The sequence below is a fragment of the Cydia amplana genome, chromosome 26 (assembly GCF_948474715.1).
Source record: "Cydia amplana chromosome 26, ilCydAmpl1.1, whole genome shotgun sequence".
NCBI lineage: Eukaryota > Metazoa > Arthropoda > Insecta > Lepidoptera > Tortricidae > Cydia > Cydia amplana.
This window is the reverse complement of record NC_086094.1, coordinates 5,371,821-5,386,311: the sequence shown is the minus strand read 5'-3', so window position 1 is coordinate 5,386,311 and position 14,491 is coordinate 5,371,821. Positions and strand designations below refer to the sequence as shown.

At 38.2% G+C, this 14,491-nt stretch overlaps 1 long non-coding RNA gene across 1 annotated transcript; it reads right to left on the bottom strand.

The window, feature by feature from the left end:
* Positions 1-4,976: 4,976 nt before the first annotated feature.
* LOC134660251 (uncharacterized) lies at positions 4,977-11,214 on the bottom strand. The gene is made up of 5 exons (XR_010097861.1): positions 11,031-11,214; positions 10,408-10,493; positions 6,818-6,927; positions 5,646-5,696; positions 4,977-5,109 (listed from the first exon to the last, which is right to left on the bottom strand). It is a non-coding gene; the product is annotated as an uncharacterized LOC134660251 (long non-coding RNA).
* Between the last annotated feature and the right edge of the window lie 3,277 nt (positions 11,215-14,491).

Genomic DNA, 14,491 nt, shown 5'->3' with positions numbered 1-14,491 from the left:
TTCGAAGTTGTCTGATTTGTTGGTTTTGCTTGAACGCTGATTTCTGGATTAGCGATAAGAGCCAAGCCTATACCTATGTAATAGATAAAAAAAAATTAAATAACGGTTTAAAAATGTCATGTAAACTTAGTTTATTGTGCTCGATACAAGAGAAACCGAGGAAGGTAGAAACTTGAGTATTTTAAAGTAAATTTTATTTATGCATTAGTTTTATTTTTGGTATTATCATTTAATTTAGTTTTTAATATCTTTAAGTATCTCTAACTGTTTATTTTCCCTACAAGTGTTTCTGTGACCTCTTGACCCATAGTTTGTTTTCCCCACCTAACCTTATACAAATGCTTATTACTTGACAATTGACATGTAAGTAGGTTTATGCTAAAGGATACAGAGAGAGACATGTAGGGTTTACCTACTTTACATATTTTCATACTGTTAGTATTGCAAACCAAGTTAGCTTGAACCCTATGTGGCTCAGGAATTCAAGGTCGCGACTGTACAAGAAACATGGTAAGGTGTATTCGGGTATTTCCGAATGAACGAATAGTGGCGGATAATTCCGAAAGCAGACTTACTACAACGGAATACGAGTGATTTTACAATGATTTTCGGGATTACCCGATTTCCGGAATTACCCGAATAAACCTTAATTTAACAGCATTTAAATTACTTACATAATAACAATATAAACATCTTGACTGCCTTTGAGTTTCCAAATGAAACTAATTTAAATTTTCGAAAATTCAATAATGGCCGTCGTGGTATTATTAGGTTGTATTGGAAATCAGAAGTAGTTGGCAATTTTCCAATTAATATAATACCGCCAACAAAAAAATATTTTGCTTTTGAAAAAGTACGCTATTAGGCACTTATTATACGCTAGGCACGCACGTGAGGCCCGCCCCGCTCGATGGCAAGAGGTTACCGTAGCCTCTGGATGGCTGCAACTACAGGGGTGTCACATGCACGTTGCTGATTCTTTAAAAATATGTAGTTACCTTTATTAGTCGGAGCATTCGCGAGAGATTTTTTTCTGAAAGGGCACAGGGCGTAACCATTAAATTTAGGGTCTACCGCCGACATCGAAAAATCTAAAATCGTTATCTGGCTCCTTTTCGCTCGCGCGTGTGTCAGCCCACTGGCTTTTGCACCTTCTGAGGTGCGCGTCACTTAGGTATAGATTCGAGGTCACGTAGGCTATAGGCCTCTATAGGCCTGGTCTGGACTGTATCTAATTGTAACTACTATAGTCATTTTCTACTCGTCGACTGTAATGGTTGAATTAAAATTTCGTATACCAATACCAAACTGTAATTGCGTACTTTTCATTTATGGGCTCCTGACTCAACTATAATATTCATAAGCAAACGCTGTAGTCAACTATAATGACTGACCAATCATGCTGCTATTTCAAGAGTAATATTCAGATAATATGCACGCGTTGATGTCTCTTGTACTACTGAGGTACTTACCTGATTTTCTTTAATTATTAATATTCATTAGATGTCTTCTCTTCTTCCTCGCGTTGTCCCGGCATTTTGCCACGGCTCATGGGAGCCTGGGGTCCGCTTGGCAAACTAATCCCAGTAATTGGCGTGGGCACTAGTTTTTTATATATAGTTATATATTGAATTTATATTATTTCACTGTATTATTTGTTTGCTGTCGCTCCTCAACTCGAGAGGCGTTAATGTAAACCATGTAGACATTAGTCTCGCGATATTGAGTTATTACTTATTTATGAACGGCAATGAAATGACTCATCGGCATTATACAACCGTTTCACAATGATGATGACGTAAGTATTACAATGAAATATGTGACGTTATCTATGAAAAGGGACCTTATTGTCGATGGCGCTTACGCCATTATTAACGATGCTCCGATGTAAATACAATGCCGCGCGACGCTGTGCGGCGTAAGCGCCATCGACAATAAGGTCCCTTTTCATTGATAATGCCCCATATCATTTGATATTTACCAGTCGCTTTTCGGTGAAGGAAAACATCGTGAGGAAACCGGACTAATCCCAATACGGGCCTACTTTACCCTCTGGGTTGAAAGGTCAGATGGCAGTCGCTTTCGTAAAAACTAGTGCCCGCGCCAATTCCTGGGATTAGTTTCCAAGCGGACCCCAGGCTCCCATGAGCCGTGGCAAGGTGCCGGGGCAATGCGAGGAAGATGATTGACGATCGTCATGGTGATTGGCGCGCATCTAGCACGAGTTTCATTTCATTCATGCACCAATCAGCGTGAGCGATCTTTAAGGTCGCAACTGTAAAATGTTGCTGAAATACTTTTATAACTAACACGGGACTTATTCGCGTAACGTCACGTTCGAAACGTCAGGCCATAAATAAACGTAAGCCTTACGCGATTAAGTGCCGTACGTTAGTTATAAAAGTATGAGTAAGAATCGTGTTAGTTTAAATCATAGACTAGGAATCCTCTGGACGGAGTTTAGAGCAATTATTTCATGAAACCGATGCTGCCAAAAATACTGGGGTGCGGGGGACGAGGTGAGCGAGTCCCGTGCCGTGATTGGTCCGTTCAAAGACACGGACGTCACACAAAGACACTTTGACTCGAAGATGGAATAAAACTACCGTATATTTGTGGCAGAGGGGGTAGCGCTACTATGCTCAGTCTGGAGGATGTCTTGTCTGTGGTTTAAATCAATATAAGTTACTAAATGTAGGTCCTTCCTAACCTCATACGTATAGGAAGTAAAAAAAAAATTTATTATATTTCAAGTTGAGTTTATTTCATAAATTAGTTTCATAAAGATGTAAGTGAAGTACAGTATCTGTATAACAATTATAACCTAACCCTTACGACGCCGCGTTGTCGCTGAAAAAAAAATACAGAATACATTAGTAGAGTCTGTGCGGAAAGAGAAGAGTCGTGGAATGTATGGGGCCCAATATATTCCACGACTCTTCTCTTTCCGAACAGACTATACACACAGTAATAAGTAGATTTTATTAATTATCGGAAAATAGGCAAGTCCGGAGGACTCGGAGGAGTAAATATCTCGATTTTCCGTTGATTTAAAATAATTGCAGTCTCGCGTGCAGTCGGATCGTATCTGGGTGCGTAGCCAAGATGCCAAGATGATCCTTTATACCGAACCGAACGATACCGAACGAAACGCAATATCTCGATTTTCCGTTGATTTAAAATAATTGCAGTCTCGCGTGCAGTCGGATCGTATCTGGGTGCGTAGCCAAGATGCCAAGATGATCCTTTATACCGAACCGAACGATACCGAACGAAACGCAACTGTCTGTCGCACCACAGAACATATTAAAGAGGTTAGAATGGCTATCGCGCGAAGTTAGTATCGGAACCGGTGTCGCCGCTCGTTCCTCTCCACATTTACTAACACTCGCGCAACGGTAGTAAAAACTAGCTAGCGCCTTGTGTGCGTGGTGAATGGATACGCCTCCTTTAGACAGATTTGATGTCTGGCTTCTTAATCTGAAAGTTATTGTGGGGCAATAAGGCATGTTTACTTCGTTTTCGGTCAGTGCGGGCGAGTAGCATGCGAGCGTTTGCTCATAACCGGCGGCGACACATACCCTACTCGCATCGCCATTCTAACTTGTTCTGTGTGTCGCACTAATAATATGGAAGAGTGATAGAGAGAGATTAGAGGAGCTAAGAAGCTAAGGATTGGCTAGGCACCCTGTACTTCTCGATGAAAAATAGTTAAAATATAGCTGGTCAAGCAGATCTTGTCAGTAGAAAAAGGCGGCAAATTTGTAGGCGCGATCCGATATAGTCCCATAGACAATTTGAATTTCGCGCCTTTTTTACTGACAAGATTTGCTTGACCAGCTTTAGGTATTTTACTAATTAGATGTAACTCGACCTACCGGCTTCCCTGAAAATAAAAAAGAAAGCTTAAGATGGCGTATTTAATCGTGGTTATAAAGCAAAAAAAAGAAAATACTAAAAATTCGGTCACGATCTATAGACAAGGTAAAAAGATTTTACAACATTCAGGAACATCTTTAGTTTATTTTTTATTAAAATAAATGATTAAGACAAAGTTGGGGACGTGAAGTCAAGTTATTTTAGAATTCGTAATATTTTATTTTGAAATTATTTTTGCGCAGCTATACTTACTATAGCTGGTCAACCAAATCTTGTCAGTAAAAAAAGGCGCGAAATTCAAATTTTCTATGGGACTATATCCCTTCGCGCCTACATTTTTCAAATTTGCCGCCTTTTTCTACTGTCAAGATCTGGTTGACCAAGTATATATCTATTTCGTGGTAACCCCTTAACGCATGTAATAAAAAAATATTTGTTTAAATTCGAACTTTAACAGCTGTCAATAAACTTGAATATTACATCCGCCATATATGGCTACGTATGCGGTAAGGGGTTTATTTGAATATTTTACTTGGCCGTAATTGGGCACTTGGGCACCAACGGCGCCCTACGGAAGATAGTTTTGCTAAGCCAGAGGGGCTACCGCGAAAACCGTATTTAGCAAATTGCGGGGATCTTTCTCTTTTACTCCAATGAATGCGTAATTAGAGTGACAGAGAAAAATGCCCGCAATTTGCGAACATGTAGGTACTTCCAGCAAAAGAAGTTACAAAAACATCGTCAGAAAATTATCAGTAAAATAAAAAAAACACAAAAAAAAATATAATAAGGTCAACTGAGGTAAATGCGTCACTCGAGGTAAATGCGTCTTTTAAAGATTTCTTCTAACCGGTACATTTTCATGAAAATGCAAAATATTAAACAAATTAATAAGAGTTGTAGGCCGCCCGTACTGGAAGCGACGACCTATAAATTAAAAAATAGACGAAAAAAAGTTTTTTTTGAAGTGAAAACTTCTTTAGCGGCGCTGTGCACTTTTTGTGATGGGGAAACATGTTAAATTCGCGAGAGCGTAAGACGTAAGACGTAAGATGTCATTGAGTTTTCACTTCTGTCGGCACTCGTTGTTTTTTTTACTTACAGCGTGACCTCCAGAATATTCTTGGTGACGGTCGCATCTCCGTCCTTGAACTTGGCTTGGTAGTGGCCTGCGAAGTCCGCGGACATTTTGGGAATTTTGACTATTATGGTCTTTCCTTGCATGTCCACCTATAAGAAAATAGTATATGTATAACGTGCCTGGCAGTAAAGTAGGTACGAAATATCTTAGAACAAATGAAGACCGAACTTCGGTTTCATTTGGTCTAAGACGAAGCGTAGTTAGGGCAGGCGTGGGTCACTCCGCGATTTCGTCGCTTTGCTACAGGTAGCTAAAAGTACATCCGTTCCGGCCCCAATTTTGGGGAAAGCCATAAGCCGCGCGTGGCGCTGTCGCCACCTAGCGGCCATATCTGTGCTGATCGTAACAGACGCGTTTTGTTAGAGAGTGAGTCTTCTGTACTTAGTACTATTATTTATTCTGTTGTTAGGGTTACCAAATCCAAATTTGGAATTTCCTGACAAAATTCCTGATTTGCTGAATTTTTACCTGCCGCTCATATCTGTATTCCGGGCCCATTTCTGACAAACAGCCAAGATTCCTGACATGTCAGGAAAATTCCTGACGTCTGGTAACTCTAGGCGTAGTTGAAGTCGACACACATTTGAGTCGCTTAACTTCAAAATGGTGCAGTTTTACAACATACCTGAAAACCATCATCTGCATTCTTTGGCACAACTTTCCCGTTAACATGGACCTGTAGAAAAAGAAAATACTTATATGTTTGTACGTATACCTACCTTATTTTAATGAAAGAGTTTTGACGACGCATGTTGTGGATACTATTTTTGTGTGTATACTTCGTTTTTTTTAGGATTAGAAATTTGGTAAACAATCTTGACGTGTCTTTTAATTGAAAAACACATTTTAAAAATAAGTTACGGTAAATATGTAACAATTATGAATCTAATACGATCTTTTATAGTCTTCCGCTTTCATAAGTAATAGTTATTAATTTTTAAAAAGTGTTTTTCAATTAAATGACACATCAAGATTGTTTACCAAATTTCTAATCCTAAAAAAACCGAAGTATAGCAACTATGACGAAGCCTGCGCTGTGGATTGATATTGTATTTTCTTTCTACCTGGCTCATAGAAGGTAGCATCCTATAGAAGTAATCTACACGTGCCTCCGTGAGGGACAAAACATACGCAATGCGACACTATGATTGGTCGAATTTATTTGTTGCCCACCATAATCCATACTAATTTGTGGTGGGGAATTAAAAAAATGTGAGACTGTGACAAGGACAGACAATAATAGCACTTTCGCTGCTACTCTTACTGATACATAAGACTATCCCGTTCTGTCAGTTATCCCTACCACTCATGCCCAAGCCAGTTTATAGTTATACTAGATTCATGACCTGGCTATATATTGGTCTTTCTTTTTGAATTGAAGGAAATTCAAAACCTCACTGCGGTTAGAATATGCACGGAATTTTTGAATGTTAAAACCAAGTATGGTAAAACCTTAATCGACCTTAAAAAAAGGGATAGTTTTTTTTTATTCTAATGTTGCAGACATAACTGGTTTGTTAGAAAATTGATGTACTTTCAAGGCACAATTGCGCCCAATACTGCCCTCCTAAGCTAAAAAGCGGTATTTGCATATAGTTTTCTTTGAAAATACGCCTGAAACAAAAGTGCAGACTCACATTAAGGATGACTCACGTTAGACCGGGCCGTGTCAGGGCCGCGCTTACTTTTATGACAATGACAGGTGATCACGTGATGCTTTCCATAGAAAACGAAGCGCCGGAAGCTCCGGCCCGGGTACGGCCCGGTCTAACGTGAGTCATTCTTTATATCCCTTACCTCCTCTACATCGACTTCCTTTTCAGTCTTAAATGTGATTTTCTCATTAAATGCTTCGTCTGGTTTTGCAGTCTTCTTTTGTACCTCGATTGTAATATCTGAAAATTAAACTAGTCAGTATATGCCGTATATGGGGCATTATCTATGAAAAGGGACCTTATTGTCGATGGCACTTACACCGCACAACGTCGCGCGCCATTGTATTTATATCGGAGCATCGTTACTAATGGCGTAAGCGCCATCGACAATAAGGTCCCTTTTCATAGATAACGTCAGATATAAATGTACTACTAAAACAATTTACAACTAATATTATAAGCAGAATGAGTTGAAAATAGAGTTCCCGTTGATCCGGTTATAATATTAGCTAAAATTGGTCGAGCATTAGAGTTTTCGTTCGCCGCGACATCTATTGTCAACTAGCAGTACTGATAATGTCCGCTACTTGACGCTAGATGTCGACTACGAAATAACTCGCGCTTTGGTAATAAAACTGATGTATGGAGTTACCACTCTTACTTTACTTATATTTCTCTATCGGCACGGCAGCCAGAGCGTGCAGTGCGGCGCGTCAACCAGGATGTGATGAGCGGAGACGAAAAGAGACGCGCGGGCACAGAACAAGTTAGAATGGCGATGCGAGCAGGGTACGTGTCGCCGCCGGTTATGAGCAAACGCTCGCATGCTAGTACTCGCCCGCGCTGACCGAAAAACGAAGTAAACATGCCTTTTTGCGTCACAATAACGTTCAGATTAAGAAGCCAGACATCAAATCTGTCTAAAGGAGGCGTATCCATTCACCACGCACACAAGGCGCTAGCTAGTTTTTACTACCGTTGCGCGAGTGTTAGTAAATGTGGAGAGGAACGAGCGATGACACCGGTTCCGATTTCCGATACTAACTGCGCGCGATAGCCATTCTAACCTCTTTAATATGTTCTGTGCGCGCGGGAATCACCAGTAAAGTAAGAACGTTAAACACGAAGAATTTCGTACATTTGTCGCTATTTTTGTCGCACGCCCATAATTATTGTTGTCCTGCTCACACTGTGGCATTGACTGCAATATAACTGAGCGTGCGACAGAGATAGGACAATGCAAGTCTATATGGTCTATGTACGAAATTCGTTTCTCCATCCCTATTATTTGGTAATTAGGTAAGCTATTAGTTGATTCCCGCATGTAGGAGACATGCGGGAATCAATCAATCATCTCCTCCTTTATGGAAAGGCAGTCTAAAAAATGCAAACGTAATTCGCAAGCGTAGAGTCATAGATTAGGAATCCTCTAGACGGAGTTTAGAGCAATTATTTCATGAAACCGATGCTGCCAAAAATACTGGGGTGCGGGGGACGAGGTGAGCGAGTCCCGTGCCGTGATTGCTCCGTTCAAAGACACGGACGGCACACAAAGACACTTTGACTCGAACATAGAGTAAAACTACCGTATATTTGTGGCAGAGGGGGTAGCGCTACTATGCTCAGTCTAGAGGATGTCTTGTCTGTGCTTAGAGCTAAACCGTATTAACTAAAAAAAACACTGTTTTAGTTACTCTATTTTCCTGATCCTATATACAAGTATTACCACAACATTTATTATGAAGGTGAATATTGAAGCTACTAACATATAGGTAAAACGTATAGGTATCTAAAGCTATCAAAATATTAGTATGTTCACGAAAAAGGAACTTACCCGGAGCTAAAATACAAATATACATTGAATTTAGTAAATGTGTAATATAATATGTTTAACTTATTCATTGTTACATTTCAGGTTTTGTTTTATTAAATCATAAATAGGTACTTACAATCGTCTGCAAATTAAAAAATAAAACAATTTTAATTCCATGAAAATCATTTAAGTCAGGGACGATTTTTTAGTTAGCTACATATTTATTTTAATCAAAAATCAAAATATACTTTTTGCGTTGTGAGTTTATAAATTGTATGGAGATTACAGCTGTTCCCATATTATAATCACCCTTTAATTGACGTTTCTTTCTACTTGTAAAAATCAATCCATGAATACAAATACTGGTACCGATTAAATAAATTTAATTGTTATAATATTTTTATATTTTTTTAGTTTTAATATTATTTTATTGGGAAACAAACAGCTTCTAATCTTACACACTATGAATTAATATTAATAAAACACAAGACAAAACAGTTTCCACTAGTTAATTAAAGCAGATATGTTCAAAGGGAATTAGGTACATCATGAAAAACAAAAAACACAAAAAAATTATCCAAAGCAATCAAGTAAACCGAAAGTTATTGAACTGGCATTTTAACTGACACTTGCTAGTTAAATCGAGAAAAAAAATGTACATCCTAAATGTAAGTGTAAGGCCTGAGTGGACGCTCTTGTTGTGCGTGCAGCGGGGCGGGGCGTGCGGCGTGCATGTTAACAAATGCGCACGTATAGGAGCGGCCTTAGTGCACGCTGCTCACATCACGCGTGAGCCCACAGCCACGCTGCACGCCCCGCCGAGCGAGCGGCCACTCAGGCCTTACACTAAGTGTGTTAGGTACATCGTTGTTATTACTGAGTTAAGGTTTATATTTTATACTAATAAGTATATACTATTAACAGAAAACATTGTAAACCGTACAATCTCAAATACAACAGCGGTCTACAACAAAAGGTAGAACTTCAAAAAAAAAACCGGCCAAGTGCGAGTCGGACTGGCGTTCCAAGGGGAACCCACGGGTACATTAAGTCCGACTCACGCTTGACTGCACATTTCTAATAGGTTTTCCTGTCATCTATAGGTAAAGAACTATTTTGTGTATTTTTTTCAAAATTTTAGACCCAGTAGTTTCGGAGATAAGGGGGGATGGTCATTTTTTGCCTATTTTCTTGAATAACTGCTAAACTGTTTATCCTAAAATTATAAAAAAAATATATTTGAGATTCTTACAATGAGCTCTTTCATTTGATATAAAACCAGTGATAGGACAAATTTGCGACATTGCTCGCAATAATGTGGACATGACTCCAAAATTGATTAAATAATTAATCATTTAATTAATTTCTTACCTGAGGTTTAATTTTGATTCCTAATCAATAAAAAACACAAAGATTTCTTATAATGTAAATTTATTAAAGAAATTAATCAGTATGTTTTCCAAATTTTCTGTAGGTACTAATTTTTTTTATATCTATAATATATTTAAGTGCTATTTATTGACGAGGGAACAAAATTAAATCTCAAGTAAAAATTTATTAAAATAATTAAATGATTAATTATTTAATCAATTTCGGAGTCTTGTCCACATTATTGCGAGCAATGTCGCAAATTTGTCCGATCTCTGTATATAACACGATATAGTTTGAAATACTTTATTTTTTAATTTTCTCATTTACCCCCCAAAAATGGCCTCCATATTTAAAATTCATTTATTTACGTTACACCTCCATCTTTGGGTCACAAACTTGCATATGTGTGCCAAATTTCAACTTAACTGGTCCAGTAGTTTCGGAGAAAATAGGCTGTGACAGACGGACGGACAGACAAACGCACGAGTGATCCTATTAGGGTTCCGTTTTTTCCTTTTGAGGTACGGAACGCTAAAAAATGTACTTACTCTCTATAACAGCTACTGGTTGGCTGTGCTCTTTGCCGCTTACATCAAACTGTCCCATATACACACAAGCGTCTGTATCTGCGAACCTAGAATCAATAGGCGTACGAGTATAACTTGGATGCTTACTTTATTAAGAGACATCGGTTTGTCGGGAGCAAAACGTAATAACAGGTATTAACTCACATTTATATGTAGACGGGTCTATCGCGAAATTTTATTTACCGACGTTTCGACATTTCACTGGTCGCGACCAACCGTGGTCGAGACTAACTGATGTCCCAGCAAAATGTCAAAACAGAGATTAATACTGTGATTATAAATGTGAGTTAATATGTGTTCAAAACGCGAAAGTTTCCGCGAAATATTATAATAACAGACCAGGTAGTTCCCGAGGGGCTACCGCGAAAACCGAAATTCGCAAACTGTGGGGATCTTTCTTTTTTACTCCAATGAAGGCGTAATTAGAGTGACAGAGAAAAATGCCCGCAATTCATTTGAAAAAACAAATAATAAATAATAATAGTAAATAAATAATAAATAACAAATAATAACTACACTTCACTTCTTTGAGCTAGCAGCCTTCGCAGTCGTATGGTTTTGTAAAGTATACAAGTACAACTCACTTCTCAAAAGCGTAAGTGATCTTCTTAGCCGCCGCATCGGCCTTGACTTTATCAGCGGCAGCGTCAGCACCGTTGCACTTCACACCCTTGTACTCGCAGCCTTCGCAGGTATATGCTGTTTCACCAACGTCGCACTTTTCGTCCACTTTGCAGGACTTGGCTGAGATATCTAACTTGATGTCTGCGGATGCTAAATTATAAAAAAAAAAAAACAAAATAATGAATATACTTGGTCAAGCAGATCTTGACATTAGAAAAAGGCGGCAAATTTGAAAAATGTAGGCGCGAAGGGATATCGTCCTATAGAAAATTTGAATTTCGCGCCTTTTTTTACTGACAAGTTTTCGTTGACCTATGACGACGATCGTTGATATATACATGGGCCATTATATTTAAAGTCGTCCCCTACACTTTTTTTCAAAATTGGGAGTTTTTATTTTATTTCTACTCAGAATCATGAGCTCTTTTGATCCTAATAGGAGAAAAAAAGTGTCCCAAGATTTCCATACATTTTTCGATCTTTCCATTCGGAAACCGCCGTACAAAGTCTATGAAAAAATGGTAACCGAATGGGGAAAAAACCTTGGGACACTTTTTTTCTCCTATTAGGATAGAAAGAGCTCGTGATTCTGAGTAGAAATAACATAAAAAATCCCAATTTTGAAAAAAAAGTGCAGGGGACAACTTTAAGTAAAATGGTCCACATATTCTCTCTCTCTCACATGACGACTGTAGAGGCCAAAATTACAAGACAGAAGAGAAATACAGGTAGATAAAAAAAACTCAACTTACTGTCTCCAGTGCCGCTATCTTTATCTTTATCTTCATCATCTTTATCTTTAACTTTATCATCTTTATCTTTAACTTCAGAAGCCCCAGCTTCCCTGGAACCAAATATGAGCAATGAGACGGCAGAAGCTCTAAACCGCCGAATTTTTTTTTATTTTTTTTTATTTAGAAATTTAAATCAGGCAACAAGGCCCATATTACAAATAATCAAGCAAACACATTTTGGGACCTTGGTGTCAGGATGCCTATAGTGTATTTACAGATCTAAACACTAGAAACATTGCCATTAATCGGGAGAATGTAGCCAGCATTATGGGTACCCTTCCAGGGACCAGATTTGGGGGATTTCTTTCGTTAGTTTTTATTTAATTAATTAATTTTATTGGTCAAATTTTAGATAAAAAAATGAGTATAGTTTGACAAGAGTCATTCGTCAGTGGAGAGTGCAGCATAGGTAGAAACTAGAAACAAGGGCGTCACCAAAGTTAATGTATGTAGTAGAAGTTTTTCTTACAAAACTTACTCGCTCATTAGGGTTCCGTACCCAAAGGGTAAAAACGGGACCCTATTACTAAGACTCCGCTGTCCGTCCGTCCGTCCGTCCGTCCGTCCGTCCGTCTGTCACCAGGCTGTATCTCACGAACCGTGATAGCTAGACAATTGAAATTTTCACAGATGATGTATTTCTGTTGCCGCTATAACAACAAATACTAAAAACAGAATAAAATAAAGATTTAAGTGGGGCTCCCATACAACAAACGTGATTTTTGACCGAAGTTAAGCAACGTCGGGCGGGGTCAGTACTTGAATGGGTGACCGTTTTTTTGCTTGTTTTGCTCTATTTTTTGTTGATGGTGCGGAACCCTCCGTGCGCGAGTCCGACTCGCACTTGGCCGGTTTTTTTTTGTACCTATTATGACAATGGGGTTGGCAACTGTCAAAGGTTTGCATAGATGGCACCATCATAGCTTGCCCCTTTTTCTGTGAGATTTGGCTTAAAGAGCTGGCATCCAGGGCATTAAAAAAAAAACAAAATTTTGACACAATTCTAGGGATTGACAGGGCAAGCTGTGATGGCGCCATCTGCTAAATACTTCGACCGGCCGACCCCATTTCATAACTATTCGTAGGTGTATGATTTGAGAATAGCAGAAGATGACTACATGTACATACATTTCGACCTCCAAAACGGTCTTGGTGACATCGGCCGCGCCGTCTCCCTCTCCGACCTTGAACTTTACTTGGTAGTGACCCGCGTGTTGCGCAGACAGCTTGGGAATAGATATCTTTATGGTCTTCTTGTCCTCGTCTACCTTTTATCAAAAAGAAAAACAATAGGGTATTTGACTACTAGTCAAATCAGTTCCTATTTTCGAACTGTCAAAACGATTTTGCTACTATGGAATTGTGGACGTCACGAAATTACCTACTCTTTATAGTTTTATACGGGTTTTAAAATAGAAATTGTGTCTAAAAATAACTGCTGTCTACGTTTCTCTATTTAATCTTCTGGTGCTTTATTTCATGCATGGTGTAAAATAGAGTATTTTCCTACTAGACAAATCAGTTTCTTTTTTAGAACTGTCAAAACGATTTGCTAATATGGAAGTTATAATGAAACATTACATCGTGACACCACGGTCAACTCACGTACTTTTTATATTTCTATCCGATTTATTAAATAAGACTTGTGCTTAGAAATAACTGCTGTCTACGTTTTTCTACTAATTATCTGGTGCTTTATTTCATGCTTGGTGTGAAATAATTTATTTTAAATACAGGAAATACCCTATTGTTTGATCCGAATAGGGCTCCAGTGTACAAAAAGCTGCGCATTGTTCCTGTAACATTACTATAACTTGTATTTTTTTTAATGTACAGTTTTGCAACTTACCTCATAACTAACGTCCGGTTTGCCCTTTTCCACAACCACTCCGTTAACGCGTACCTACAGAAAACGATTAAATGTAAGGAGTTAGTTAACATAAATAATAAGTTATATTGCATCCTTGCTATTTGTGTAACTATAGAATATTTATTAAATAAATAAATATTTTAGGTAATCATTTGGTTATTTTTTTTTTGCGATGGGAGGATGGGAACGTTAACTGCATGTAAAAATACTCGAGTAAGTATAACGGGTTAGCACTGATTAATATACTTGGTCAACCAGATCTTGACAGTAGAAAAAGGCGGCAAATTTGAAAAATGTAGGCGCGAAGGGATATCGTCCCATAGAAAATTTGAATTTCGCGCCTTTTTTTACTGACAAGATTTGGTTGACCAGCTATAACTAATATCATTTCGCAAAGTAATTTATTTAAACTTTATTGCACAAAATATATAAATATGTATATACAGCAAGTATAAATGGCAAAAGTAGTAATATAATGTTTTTGTTTTATTTAAAGCTCTACCTGAACTCAATACATCTGCAGGAAGACATTTAACATTTTTTTTCTACTCCCGTAGGTACTTTTATGTATCATTTAAAGGGTCGTGCACACACCTTTAAAACCCTACCTTATAGTTGTCAAGACAAGTCTTTAGTCTATTCCCTAAAAAATAATTTGTGCATACACGCAGTATCTTTTTGGCGATTTTACGATACTTCGTGTAATGACCACTTAAAAAATATTGAATGAAATACCTACAGTGTTTCCAACCTTATT